The 13,464-nt window shown below is 47.4% G+C and overlaps 1 protein-coding gene across 1 annotated transcript in view; it reads right to left on the bottom strand.

Moving 5' to 3' along the window:
- Positions 1–13,464, bottom strand: part of LOC138267111 (polycystin-1-like protein 3) — a 522,747-nt gene that overhangs the window by 380,441 nt on the left and 128,842 nt on the right. The window lies entirely within an intron of this gene.

The raw sequence follows: 13,464 nt of genomic DNA, 5'->3' as shown, positions 1-13,464 counted from the left end.
ATATTTTTCATTAAAAAAAATAATATTCTTTTAAAGAGAAAATCTGTGTATTAATAAACAATTTATAATAAGTATTTATTATTATTTATATACAAATTGTGAACATTAAACTACACACACACACACACACACATATATATATATATATTGTTATTTATTAACCTAGTCCCTTCCCCCATTGTTTTCTATAGAGTTCTGATGCAGGACCTCTTAGTGGCCTTCTGTGGCTGGGTTGGAATATTTCCGACTGCTCTAGGACCTTTTCAACCACAGTAACTTTAGAAGTTAATTTTGTGAATAGCAATGGGATTATTATTTTGTGGGTGGGCGCGTGTAGTAGGCTGGCCTGGCTTATAGAGGGTACCTGATGGTACTTACACCTTGTGCCAGGTCCAGTTATCCCTTATTAATAGATTAGTAGTTTTCTATCAGCTTAGGTTGATAGAGGTAGCTATAGCAGAGCAGCTTAGGCTGAACTAGGAGACATGCAAAGCTCCAACTATACCACTTATATCATATAGCACTATATCATGAGAATCACAATACTCAGAGTTACTAAAAATAAAGGTACTTTATTTTAGTGACAATGTGCCAAAAATATCTCAGAGGGTATACTCCCTTAGGAGGTAAGTAAAATACACACAATATACACACAAACCAAAATCAGGTAAGTAAACAGTTAGAAAAGTAGTGCAAACTCTGTAGAAAACAATAGGATGCAATAGGCCTAGGGGCAACACAAACCATATACTCTAAAAGTGGAATGCGAACCACAAATGGACCCCAGGCCTAGTGCAGTGTGTAGAGTCTCGCTGGGAGTGTAAGAAAACACTAAGGGTGTCCAAGATACCCCACCCCACGACCCTGAATAGTAGGAGTAAACTTCCCCTACTTCCCCAGAAACACACTAAAGACTTGATAGGAGATTCTGCAAAGGCAACAACTGACTGCAAAGCACTGAACACGGATTCCTGGACCTGAGGACCTGTAAAGGAAGGGGACCAAGTCCAAGAGTCACGCAAGTGTCCAGGGGGGGCAGGAGCCCACTAAACCCCGGATGAAGGTGCAAAAGGGCTGCCTCCGGGTGGAAGAAGCCAAAGATTCTGCAACAACAGAAGATGTCAGGAACTTCTCCTTTCCACGGAGTGCTGGAGGACGCAGAGTTGTTTCCACACAGAAAGACCGCAAACAAGCCTTGCTAGCTGCAAAGGTCGCGGTTGAAGAAAATGGGTGCTGCCGGGGCCCAGGAAGGACCAGGTGGTCGCCCCTTGGAGGAGGAGACAGGGGGTGCTCAGCAGAACAGAGAACCCACCCAGAAGCAGGCAGCACCCGCAGAAGCACTTGAACAGGCATTCAAGAAATCTGAGCATGGCGGTCGTCTCAACACTACAAAAGAGGGTCCCACGAAGCCAGTGGGCAACTCAGCAAGTTGAGCAATGCAGGACGAAATGCTGGGGACCTGGGCTATGCTGTGCACGAAGGATTCCTTGCAAGAGTGCACAGAAGCACTAGCAGCTGCAGATCACGCAGTACACAGGATTACTGTCTGGCGTGGGGAGGCAAGGACTTACCTCCACCAAATTTGGACAGAAGGACCACTGGACTGTCAGGGTCACTTGGATCCAGCTCCTGTGTTCCAGGGACCTCGCTCGTCAAGGTGAGAGGGGACCCAGAGGAACGGTGATGCAGAAGTTTGGTGCCTGCGTTAGCAGGGGGAAGAATCCGTCGAACCAAGGGAGATGTCTTCTTGGCTTCCAGTGAACGGTGAAGGCAGGCAGCCCTCAGAGCACGCACCACCAGGAAACAGCTGAGAAAGCCGTCAGGATTAGGTGCTACAATGTTGCGGGTAGTCGTCTTGCTACTTGGTTGCGGTTTTGCAGGCGTCCTAGAGCAGTCAGTGGTCGATCCTTGGCAGAAGTCGGAGAGGGAGATGCAGAGGAACTCTGGTGAGCTCTTGCATTCGTTATCTGAAGAGAAACCCACAGGAGAGACCCTAAATAGCCATCAGAGAAGGATTGGCCACCTAGTCGGGTAAGCACCTATCAGGAGGGTTCTCTGACGTCACCTGCTGGCACTGGCCACTTAGAGGCCTCCATTGTGCCCTCACACCTCTGCATTCAAGATGGCAGAGGTCTAGGACACACTGGAGGGGCTCTGGGCACCACCCCTGAGGTGGTGATGGACAGGGAGTGGTCACTCCCCTTTCCTTTGTCCAGTTTCGCACCAGAGCAGGGGCTGGGGGATCCCCGAACCGGTGTAGACTGGCTTATGCAAGGAGGGCACCATCTGTGCTCTTCAAAGCATTTCCAGGGGCTGGGGAGGCTATTTCCAGAGGGAGATGGTGTAACACCCTCTCTCAGAGGAAAGTCTTTGTTCTGCCTTCCTGGGACTGGGCTGCCCAGACCCCAGAAGGGCAGAAGCCTGTCTGTGGGTTGGCAGCAGCAGTAGCTGCAGTGAAAACCCCAGAAAGCTTGTTTGGCAGTACCCGGGGTCCATGCTGGAGCCCCGGGGATGCATGGGATTGGCACCCCAATACCAGATTTGGCATGAGGACAATTCCATGATCTTAGACATGTTACATGGCCATATTCAGAGTTACCATTGTGAAGCTACATATAGGTACTGACCTATATGTAGTGCACACGTGTAATGGTGTCCGCGCACTCACAAAGTCCAGGGAAATTGCCCTGAACAATGTGGAGGCACCTTGGCTAGTGCCAGGGTGCCCTCACACTTAGTATCTTTGCACCTAACCTTCACTAGGTGAGGGTTACACATAGAGGTGACTTATAAGTTAGTTAAGTGCAGTGTAAAATGGCTGTGAAATAACATGGATGTTATTTCACTCAGGATGCAGTGGCAGTCCTGTGTAAGAATTGTCTGAGCTCCCTATGGGTGGCAAAAGAAATGCTGCAGCCCATAGGGATCTCCTGGAACCACAATACCCTGTGTACTTAGGTACCATATACTAGGAAATTATAAGGGTGTTCCAGTCTGCCAATCAGAATTGGTAAAAATGGTCACTTGCCTGCAGTGACAATTCTAAAAGCAGAGAGAGCATAAGCACTGAGATTCTGGTTAGCAGATTCTCAGTGACACAGTTAGGCACCACACAGGGAACACATTTAAGCCACAAACTATGAGCACTGGGGTCCTGGCTAGCCGGATCCCAGTGAGATATATAAAACACACTGACAAATAGGGTTTTCACTATGCGTACTGGGGTCCTGGCTAGCAGGATCCCAGTGAGACAGTAAAAACACCCTGACATATACTCACAAACAGGTCAAATGTGTGGGTAACAAGGCTAGAAGGAGGCTATCTTCCTACACAACCCCCCCACCCAAACGAAGGACAATAAGGCTAACCTTGGCCAGTTGAGTCTTTATTGTCTAAGTGGTGATAAGTGAAGAGTAGCTCTGCAATAGATTGGTTACTCCCTTTATCATCCATGTGAGAAAACAGGGCTGATTGCAGCGGCCCCCTAACTTTTTGCCCCCATTTTCCACTTTTTGCTGGTGTTTTCCTGACTCTGATGGTGCCCTGGGTACTGCTAACCAGTCCCAGGGCCTGTGCTCTGTGTAAAATCAATATGCAAATTAGGCTAATTATAATTGGCTAAGTCAACCTACGTATAAGTCCCTAGTATATGGTAGGGCATGCAGATTTAGGGACCACAGCATAGGTGGTGCACTGCTGAGGTGCCCAGTGTCATCTTAAAGGCAGGCCTGCCTTGCTGGCTGCTTTTAAGTTAAAGTTGTATGCAACTTCGACGTTGGAATTAAAAGTAGTTCAAAAGTCTTAAGCTACCTTATTTTTACATATATGTCACCCCTAAGGTGTGCCCTATGTGCCACTGGGGCTGTGTGCCATGCATGTAACTATAAGCAGGGACCTTATAAAAATAGTTTTATAAGCCCTGGTGTGGGAAAAACAGGCAAAATTAGTTTTTCCCTCACTGTAGTGAATGGCCTCCATAGGCTAGAATGGGGAGACTTTATTTTAATTTTAAAAGCCCTAAGTAATGGATACCAAGAGTTTGGTATCAAATTAATTGTTATAATAAATCCCACAACTTCCAGTTGTGGGATTTAATATAACTTGTTCAGGTAAAGAGTTTTAAACTTTACCTGAAAAGTTGCCAAGTTCAACCCTGCATTGTTTTTGCTGCTGTGCTCTGATTGGCCAGCCTCTGGGTGAGGTGTGAAGTGGCCTGGCTTCACACAAAGAGATGTGCCTGTGGGAGGGAATCTCCCCTCAGCAGATGGTGAGGCAGGAAGGGGGAGGGCTGCCAAACTGGTCTTCAAAGGCAGAGAAGGACATTTGGCACACCCCAGCAACACCCCCACATCCTGCAACCCCAGACAACCAGGTGCCCCCCTGATTAGATTAGGAGAGGGCAGGAGAGTGGTGTGTTTATGATTTTTAGCCACACCAGCGGGTGGGCTCAGCCAGATGTAACCTCCAAAAATCAGATTCAGCCATGATGGATTTTTGAAGAATGTTGCCTCCTGGGTTTGATTTTTGCCACACTTCCCAGGAAGTGGCCATCACAGGGGGAAGGACCCTGCACCTGATTGGAGAATCAGGACCCCCCTGTTTTTCACCCAGGAGCAAGGATAAAACTGGCAGACCTGCACCCACACCTCAGTTCCCTACCACATCCAACAAGGAAGAACTACAGAAGAAGAAAGACTGCCCTTCTGGACCCCTGGCCTGCACCTGGAACCTGCACTCAGAAGGACTGCACCAGCTGCACACTTGGGCTTCACCACAAGAAGGACTTTGCCTGGCTTCAACTGGTTCAAGGAGGGACTCCCTGTTTGCTACAGGTGAAAAATTGCTAACCAGAGTCCTCTGCACCAACTCCTGAAGAAATCAACCAGCTGACCACTGCCCAGTGGCCAAAAAAGAGTTTGCGCCAGGTGCATTCTGAGAGTTATAGTCCACACCCCCAAGGATCATCTCAGAGCTTCTGGACTGTTGGGGTGAGCTGTGGACCCCAAAAGAACCTTAAAGGAACATCTGGGAGAAGATCCAGAAGTTTGGAGAACTTTTGAAAAAAAGCTCCATAGAGGGGCCGACCCGCAGCGGCAACTCTAGCCAGCTTGCCTCAACCGCGACCCGGCCTGATTTGTGGGTTCGTCCCGGTGAAGAAAATCACCAAAAAAGAGACTAAGTCAGAAGGTAGAACCTCCCAGACCTCCCAGCCAGCGTATCCGAGGAGGGCTCCAGGGACATCGGATCAAGATCCAGGTTTGCCCCGGTCGAAGGATTTTCACCTCAAAAAAACGACTAAGTCCGAAGGTAAAAATCTCCACCGAGGGCTCCCGCGATGCGTATCCGGAGAAGAGTTCCAGGAGGTCAGATTGGACTGGCAGGTTTGTCCCGCTGAAGAAAATACATTTTCAGAAAAGAGACTAAGCCCGAAGGTAAACTTTTGACCGAGGCCTCCCGCGAGCTGTAGCCGAGCAGGGCTCCATCGTGGTCGGCCTTAAACTTTGACTTTGCCCCGGTCGAGGTGCAACCAGATGACTTGATTGGCGCTTTTTGTTTCTAGGTGCTAAAAAAACAATAATTCTTTAAAAATTCATATCTCCGGGTCCACTTATCCGATTTGATTCATTTTTGTATCATTTTAAAGATAAAAATATAATCTATTCTTATAAATTGGTTTTGGGTTTTTAAACTGTTTCCTGTGTTTATTTAATTACTGTTTTGTGATATTTTAATGCTTTACACTCTGTCTCCTAAGTTAAGCCTTGTCGCTTGTTGCCAAGCTACCAAGGGTTGAGCTGGGTTTAATTTACTGAGACCTAACTGGACCTTAGTGGAGGTTAGTGGCCTATTGCTAAGTGTAGGTACCTACCTGCCCTTACCAATAACCCATTTTCCAACAATCCACTATATGGTTTGTTCCCTGTCGGGATGTAAACCACCCTGTTGGAGTTTTATAGCTAGCCAACAATGTGAAGTTATATTTTCAGAGTTTCTATTAGTATGTTTTAGTTAAGAGCAGTGGGGATTGTCCACTGGGCCTATATCAAGTGATGTGAATGCCAGACAGGGATGCTGTCTCAATAAAGCCATAGCTGGGCAAAATCTTTGTCCATATGGCTGTAAGAGAGAACAGGGTTGCTGTTTCTCTTGAGTTGGAGCTGGGCAGGGCTGCTGTCCTATAAGCGCCACACTAGGGCAGGGCTGCTGTCCTAAGTGTTGTGAGGCAGTGCAGGGTTGCTGCACTAAAGTTTCCCTGGGAGGGTTGGAGGGATGCTCCATGTTAACTAAAATGGTGCACTTTTTCTCACCAATATTACTTATCCAACAGAGAGGTACTTTTACCTCAGGGAGTACAGCTGTGCTAGCTGATGGTTCCCTTGGTACAGGTGTCACCCCAGGAGAGGTTTCTCCCACCACAGGAATGGTATTCTTAATGGCAGGGTGGGTAGGGGATACTTTGATGCCCTTTTTACCTGTTGTTGGAGAACGATCCTGAGTTTTCAGGCCTTTTTCTCTCCTTTGCTTTTTCATTTCAGCTGAAATGAGAGGAAGCAATTCCTCAGGGATACCCAGCATGCGTGCATGTGTATTAAACTCTACCTCAACCCAACCTGAGGTCTCTAGGTCATTACCTAAGAGACAGTCTACAGGTAAGCTAGGTGATACTACCACCTGCTTAGGGCCAGTAACTCCACCCCAACTAAACTGAATTATGGCTAGGGGGAGGAACTGAGTGGAGTTATGGACATCAATAATTTTGTACTGTTGTCCAATGATGTGTTGTGCAGGAGACTCTAGGTTTTCAGTCCCCAAAGTGATACTGGCACCTGTGTCCCTGTAGGCCTGAGCCTCAACACCATTTATTGAAACTGACTGCCTGTACCTATCCATTGTAAGGGGACAAGCAGCCAGGGAGACTAGGTCAATGTCACCAGGTGTGACAGAAACTGCCTTGCGACTGACTACCCCAGTTTCTATGATGGACCCAAAAGTGAACCCAACTACACTCTTATTTTGACTGTTGCCAGCAGTCCCACCACTATTACCACTACTGCTAGGGGCACTAGAGTTTGATGTATTAGTGGTGGTAGGCTCAGGGGGTTTACCTGGGCAGGACTTATCCCCTGGCGTATGGCCTTTATTTTTACACACATAGCACAAAGGCTTTTTAGTGTGTGTGTGTGTTGTGAAGAAGAGGAAGAAGATGATTTATCCCCACCCCCTGAGGAGTGTTTAGGATGTGAAGAAGGATCTTTAGGTTTACCTTTATCCCCATGCTTATCCTGAGATTTTTCACCATCTTTCTTTTTGCCATCCTTGTCACCACCTGTATGAACTTTTCTGTTCACTCTTGTTCTGACCCATTTGTCTGCCTTCTTTCCCAATTGACGGAGGTCAGATCTGAATCTACCAAGTACTGGTGCAACAAATCAGACACATAATTGTTCAAAATATGCTCTCTCGGGATTAGATTATACAGGCTTTCACAGTCAGTCACATTATTGCCATGTAACCAACCCTCCAAGGCCTTCACTGAACAGTCTACAAAGTCTGTCCAGTCTTGAGAGGACTCTTTTCTGATGTCTCTGATCTTAATCCTGTATTGCTCAGTGGTTAAGCCAAATCCATCCAAGAGTGCATCCTTCAAAACTCTGTAATTATTCGCATCAATTTATCTGACAGTAAGGAGCCTATCACTACCCTTACCAGTGAAAGATAGCCACAAGATAGCAGCCCACATCCTTTGAGAGACCAACTGTACCATACAATCCCTCTGAAGTAAAGCAAACCACTTGTTAATGTCATCCCCCGCCTTGTAAGGGGGGACTATCTTATGCAGGTTTCTGGAATCTTGTTCTCTCACAGGATTGCTATCAAAACACTGCTGCTGCCACCATGGGGAACTAACCCAAACGTCTGCCTTTCTCTCTACATCTAGAGATTCCCTGTCTAAGGCCAGCTGCTGCTGTCTTAGCTTCAGCCTGGCCTCTTCCAACCTCAGCTTTCTGAGTTCCCTTTCCATAGAGTTATCCTCAGGGGGGGGGAGGCCTGGGAATTCTGAGACACAGAAGAAATGTGGGAATTGGCAGAGTGTGACCTGTCTCTAACTGGCTGGACTCTAGTAACCTGGCCTTTAGGAGTGAAAGGTGACCCCCTCCCACTACCAGTGTCACTAGATGGCCCGTTAGATGGCAGGTCCTTGGATGAACCCTCCCCAGCATCCTCGGGGGACTCCTCTGAGTCTTGCTGGGTTCCCCACTCCTCTACCTCCTGATCCTGGGATGGGCCAGACTGGTTCTAGCAATGCTTAAACCTCTTTCAATGCAGAGACCCCTCAAACTTTTAAAGTTTAAACTACCATAGGTTGCCTGGACAACTGTGGGAATAAGTTCTACTGCAAACATGACTGCTAGAAAGGGTTTAGGACACAGAGAAAAAAGTTTAGAAACTTTTTTTTTTTTTAAAGAGAAAAACTTTTTAAAACTTTTCAAAACTTTTCTAAAACTTTTTAGAAAGTTTAAAGAAAGAAAGTTAAACTGTTTAGGTTAACTGTGTATATTCTGAAGTATTCGGTATATGTTTTTCTTATGAAAAGCACCAATGACAAAGTGGTAAAGCAGTTACAAGTACTTATCCCACTGCTGCACCACCAATGTAGGAGGCTGGCCTGGCTTATAGTGGGTACCTGATGGTACTTACAGCTTGTGCCAGGTCCAGTTATCCCTTATTAGTAGATTAGTAGTGTTTTAGCAGCTTAGGCTGATAGAGGTAGCTATAGCAGAGCAGCTTAGGCTGAACTAGGAGACATGCAAAGCTCCTACTATACAACTTATATCACATAGCACTATATCATAAGAATCACAATACTCAGAGTTACTAAAAATAAAGGTACTTTATTTTAGTGACAATGTGCCAAAAATATATCAGAGGATATACTCCCTTAGGAGGTAAGTAAAATGCACACAATATACACACAAACCAAAATCAGGTAAGTAAACAGTTAGAAAAATAGTGCAAACACTGTAGAGTACAGTAGGATGCAATAGGCCTAGGAGCAACACAAACCATATACTCTAAAAGTGGCTTGCGAACCACGAATGGACCCCAGGACTAGTGTAGTGTGTAGAGGGTCGCTGGGAGTGTAAGAAAACACTAAGGGTGTCCAAGATACCCCACCCCAAGACCCTGAAAATTAGGAGTAAAGTTACCCTACTTCCCCAGAAAAACACTAAAGTCATGAAAGGAGATTCTGCAAAGGCAACAACTGACTGTAAAGCACTGAAGACAGATTCCTGGGCCTGAGGACCTGTAAAGGAAGGGGACCAAGTTCAAGAGTCATGCAAGTGTCCAGGGGGGCAGGAGCACACTAAACCCCAGATGAAGGTGCCAAAGGGCTGCCTCCGGGTGGAAGAAGCCAAAGATTCTGCAACAACAGAAGATGCCAGGAACTTCTCCTTTGCACAGAAGATGTCCCACAGCGTGCTGGAGGATGCAGAGTTGTTTCCACACAGAAAGACCGCAAACAAGCCTTGCTAGCTGCAAAGGTCGCAGTTTAAGAAAATGGGTGCTGCCGGGGCCCAGGAAGGACCAGGAGGCCGCCCCTTGGAGGAGGAGACAGAGGGGGCCCTCGGCAGCACAGAGAACCCACGCAGAAGCAGGCAGGACCTGCAGAAGCACTTGAACAGGTGTTCAAGCAATCTGAGCACGGCGGTCGTCTCAACACTACAAAAGAGGGTGACACGAAGCCGGTTGTCACCTCAGCGAGTTTAGCAATGCAGGATGAAATGCTGGGGACCTGGGCTATGCTGTGCATGAAGGATTCCTTGCAAGAGTGCACAGAAGCCCTAGCAGCTGCAGATCACGCAGTACACAGGATTACTGTCTGGCGTGGGGAGGCAAGGACTTACCTCCACCAAATTTAGTCAGAAGGACCACTGGACTGTCGGGGTCACTTGGATCTAGCTCCTGTGTTCCAGGGACCACACCTGTCAAGATGAGAGGGGACCCAGAGGACCGGTGATGCAGAAGTTTGGTGCCTGCGTTAGCAGGGGGAAGATTCCGTCGACCCAAGGAAGATTTCTTCTTGGCTTCCAGTGCACGGTGAAGGCAGGCAGACCTCAGAGCATGCACCACCAGGAAACAGTTGAGAAAGCTGGCAGGATTAGGTGCTACAATGTTGCTGGTAGTTGTCTTGCTACTTTGTTGCGGTTTTGCAGGCGTCCTGGAGCAGTCAGCAGTCGATCCTTGGCAGAAGTCGAAGAGGGAGATGCAGAGGAACTCTGGTGAGCTCTTGCATTCGTTATCTGAAGAGAAACCCACAGGAGAGACCCTAAATAGCCATCAGAGGAGGATTGGCAACCTAGTCAGGTAAGCACCTGTCAGGAGGGGTCTCTGACGTCACCTGCTGGCACTGGCCACTCAGAGGCCTCCATTGTGCCCACACACCTCTGCATTCAAGATGGCAGAGGTCTAGGACACACTGGAGGAGCTCTGGGCACCTCCCCTGGGGTGGTGATGGACAGGGAAGTGGTCACTCCCCTTTTCTTTGTCCAGTTTCGCACCAGAGGAGGGGCTGGGGGATCCCTGAACCGGTGTAGACTGGCTTATGCAAGAAGGGCACCATCTGTGCCCTTCAAAGCATTTCCAGAGGCTGGGGGAGGCTACTCCTTCCTGACCCTTAACACCTATTTCCAGAGGGAGAGGGTGTAACACCCTCTCTCAGAGGAAATTCTTTGTTCTGCCTTCCTGGGCTGCCCAGATCCCAGAAGGGCAGAAGCCTGTCTGCAGGTTGGCTGCACCAGTATCTGCAATGAAAACCCAGGAAAGCTTGTTTGGCAGTACCCGGGGTGGTCCATGCTGGAGCCCCGGGGATGCATGGGATTGGCACCCCAATACCAGATTTGGCATGGGGAGACAATTCCATGATCTTAGACATGTTACATGGCCATATTCAGAGTTACCATTGTGAAGCTACATATAGGTATTGACGTATATATAGTGCACATGTGTAATGGTGTCCCCGCACTGAAAAAGTCTGGGGAAATTGCCCTGAACAATGTGGAGGCACCTTGGCTAGTGCCAGGGTGCCCTCACACTTAGTAACTTTGCACCTAACCTTCACTAGGTGAGGGTTGACATATAGGTGACTTATAAGTTACTTAAGTGCAGTGTAAAATGGCTGTGAAATAACGTGGACTTTGTTTCACTCAGGCTGCAGTGGCAGTCCTGTGTAAGAATTGTCTGAGCTCCCTCTGGGTGGCAAAAGAAATGCTGTAGCCCATAGCGATCTCCTGGAATCCAAATACCCTGGGTACCTAGGTACCATATACTAGGGAATTATAAGGGTGTTCCAGTGTGACAATCAGAATTGGTAAAAATGGTCACTAGCCTGCAGTGACAATTTTAAAAGGAGCGAGAGCATAAGTACTGAGATTCTCATTAGCAGAGTCTCAGTGACACAGTTAGGCACCACACAGGGAACACATTTAGGCCACAAACTATGAGCACTGGGGTCCTGGCTAGCAGGATCCCAGTGAGACAGTAAAAACACCCTGACATATACTCACAAACAGGCCAAAAGTGGGGGTAACAAGGCTAGAAAGAGGCTACTTTCCTACAGCGCTCATCCATCACTAAACCCCTGCTTAGCTCGCCCTAAACCTCTCTTTACTCCTCTCTAAACCCTACTATTTAGCAGTAAGTATTTAGCATTTTCCAGTCATTCATCTAGGTTCAACCCACATTTACTGCTAAAGTGTATATCAGTGAGTGCGGAGAGCTCCACATGTGTGGTAGTGATCGCTGCATGAAAAAGATTGGTGAGGCAGAGGACTCTGCACATAGGTTTGCAAACAGCATTTTGTAGTAAGTGAGTAATGCCATTGATGTACTCCTAAACATAATACACAGTGCAGTTTGTGACTAGGCTACTTAGTGTTCATCACACTTCCCTTCTATACACCTTCCAGTAGTTGACACCTGCATTCTAGGGTCATTTCCTCTTTTCCCTCTACGCTGCTATTTGGTGATGACAGACACATCTTTAGTTCCTTCCTGTCCTTACTAATCCCACCGTCAATCGACAATATCCCACTAAGGCACAGATATCAGGGTTCGGTAAGCCTCCTTTACTCAGGCTGACATCCTAGCAAAATTAAATATTTCCCCAAATAATCAAATGACTCATGTCTTTCCTCCAAAAGTAATAAAGACTCCTCCATCATCAACCTTGGAGTGCTGTGTTAGTCCACCATGTATCTGGGGTCTCTTATAATCTCCCTAGACACCAGGTTATGGGTACTGAATATTAGGAAAATCTGCTCTGCCTTCATTTTCAGACAGCTACCTCCCAACATTAGTGACCAGGTTGAAGGAAGCTGGCTCTGTATATACTATACCAAAGTACAGTATAGTGTGCACAGGGTCCAGTGGCTCCCCACAGGCTTTACAGAGACTAAAGTAGATAATAATAATAATGCTCTCTTTTGTGGAAGTGTGGTCGAGCAGTTAGGCATATCAGAGGGTAGTGCTAAACATTTGTTGTATACACACAGTCAAGAAATGAGGCACACATTCAATGACTAACTCCAGGACAACTCTTTTATGAATCAAAAATATACTTTTTTACTTTATTTCAAGAACCAAAGGGATCTTTGTTGCAGGTAAGAACAGTTTCAAGAATGTATCACTTTCAATTATCAAATGCACTTTGTTTAGACTTCACAAGTAAAAAAGTTTACAGGTAGGTAAAGCTTTTCATGTTCTAACGTAGACAAAGTGCAATTTCTCATAGAAAGCAATTCAGTCCTAGGGGAGGAAAAGTAACAACACATTTCACAGGTAAGTACGTGACTTACAATCCCAGTCTTCTGTAGTTACGGTGTCCACAGGGCAAAGCTTAGGAACACACCAAGGGTGCACCACCAGCAACACAGGGCCAGCCGGTGCAGAGTTCAAAGTTGGTGTCGGGCGCCCAATGGAATCCTATGGAGATGGGGCAGCTCAGAAAGACACTGCTTGCAGGTAAGTACCTGCGTCTTCAGGGTACAGACCTGGGGTGTTTAGATCAGCACCACGGGGGTGGGGGGACCATGGGTCAGCACCACACACACACCCTCAGCACAACAGGGGCGGCCGGGTGCAGGGTGCAAACACAGCATCGGGCACCCAATGCTTTTCAATGAGAGAACCCTGGGGGGGTCACATGATGTTGCAGGTGTCGTCCTGGGAGTTAACTGAAGAAAACCAACCATCTGGACAGGTAAGTGGAGAGCCAACTGGACGTTGCTGGACAGTCGGTTGGGTTCCCCAAGGCCAGAGGGCTGTGGATGCAGGGGTACCTTTAGGAGTCAGGAAAACCGGAGCAGGCAGAGGTCAGGGGGATCTTCTGGATTTAGGCTGCAGGTGTTGTCATGTTGGTCAGATGGGGTCCACACAGGGTTGTCTCAAGGTCGGAATCACCTG

The sequence above is a fragment of the Pleurodeles waltl genome, chromosome 12 (genome assembly GCF_031143425.1).
Source record: "Pleurodeles waltl isolate 20211129_DDA chromosome 12, aPleWal1.hap1.20221129, whole genome shotgun sequence".
Taxonomy (NCBI): domain Eukaryota; kingdom Metazoa; phylum Chordata; class Amphibia; order Caudata; family Salamandridae; genus Pleurodeles; species Pleurodeles waltl.
The sequence above is the reverse complement of the archived record's forward strand: the minus strand, read 5'-3'. Positions and strand labels throughout refer to the sequence as shown.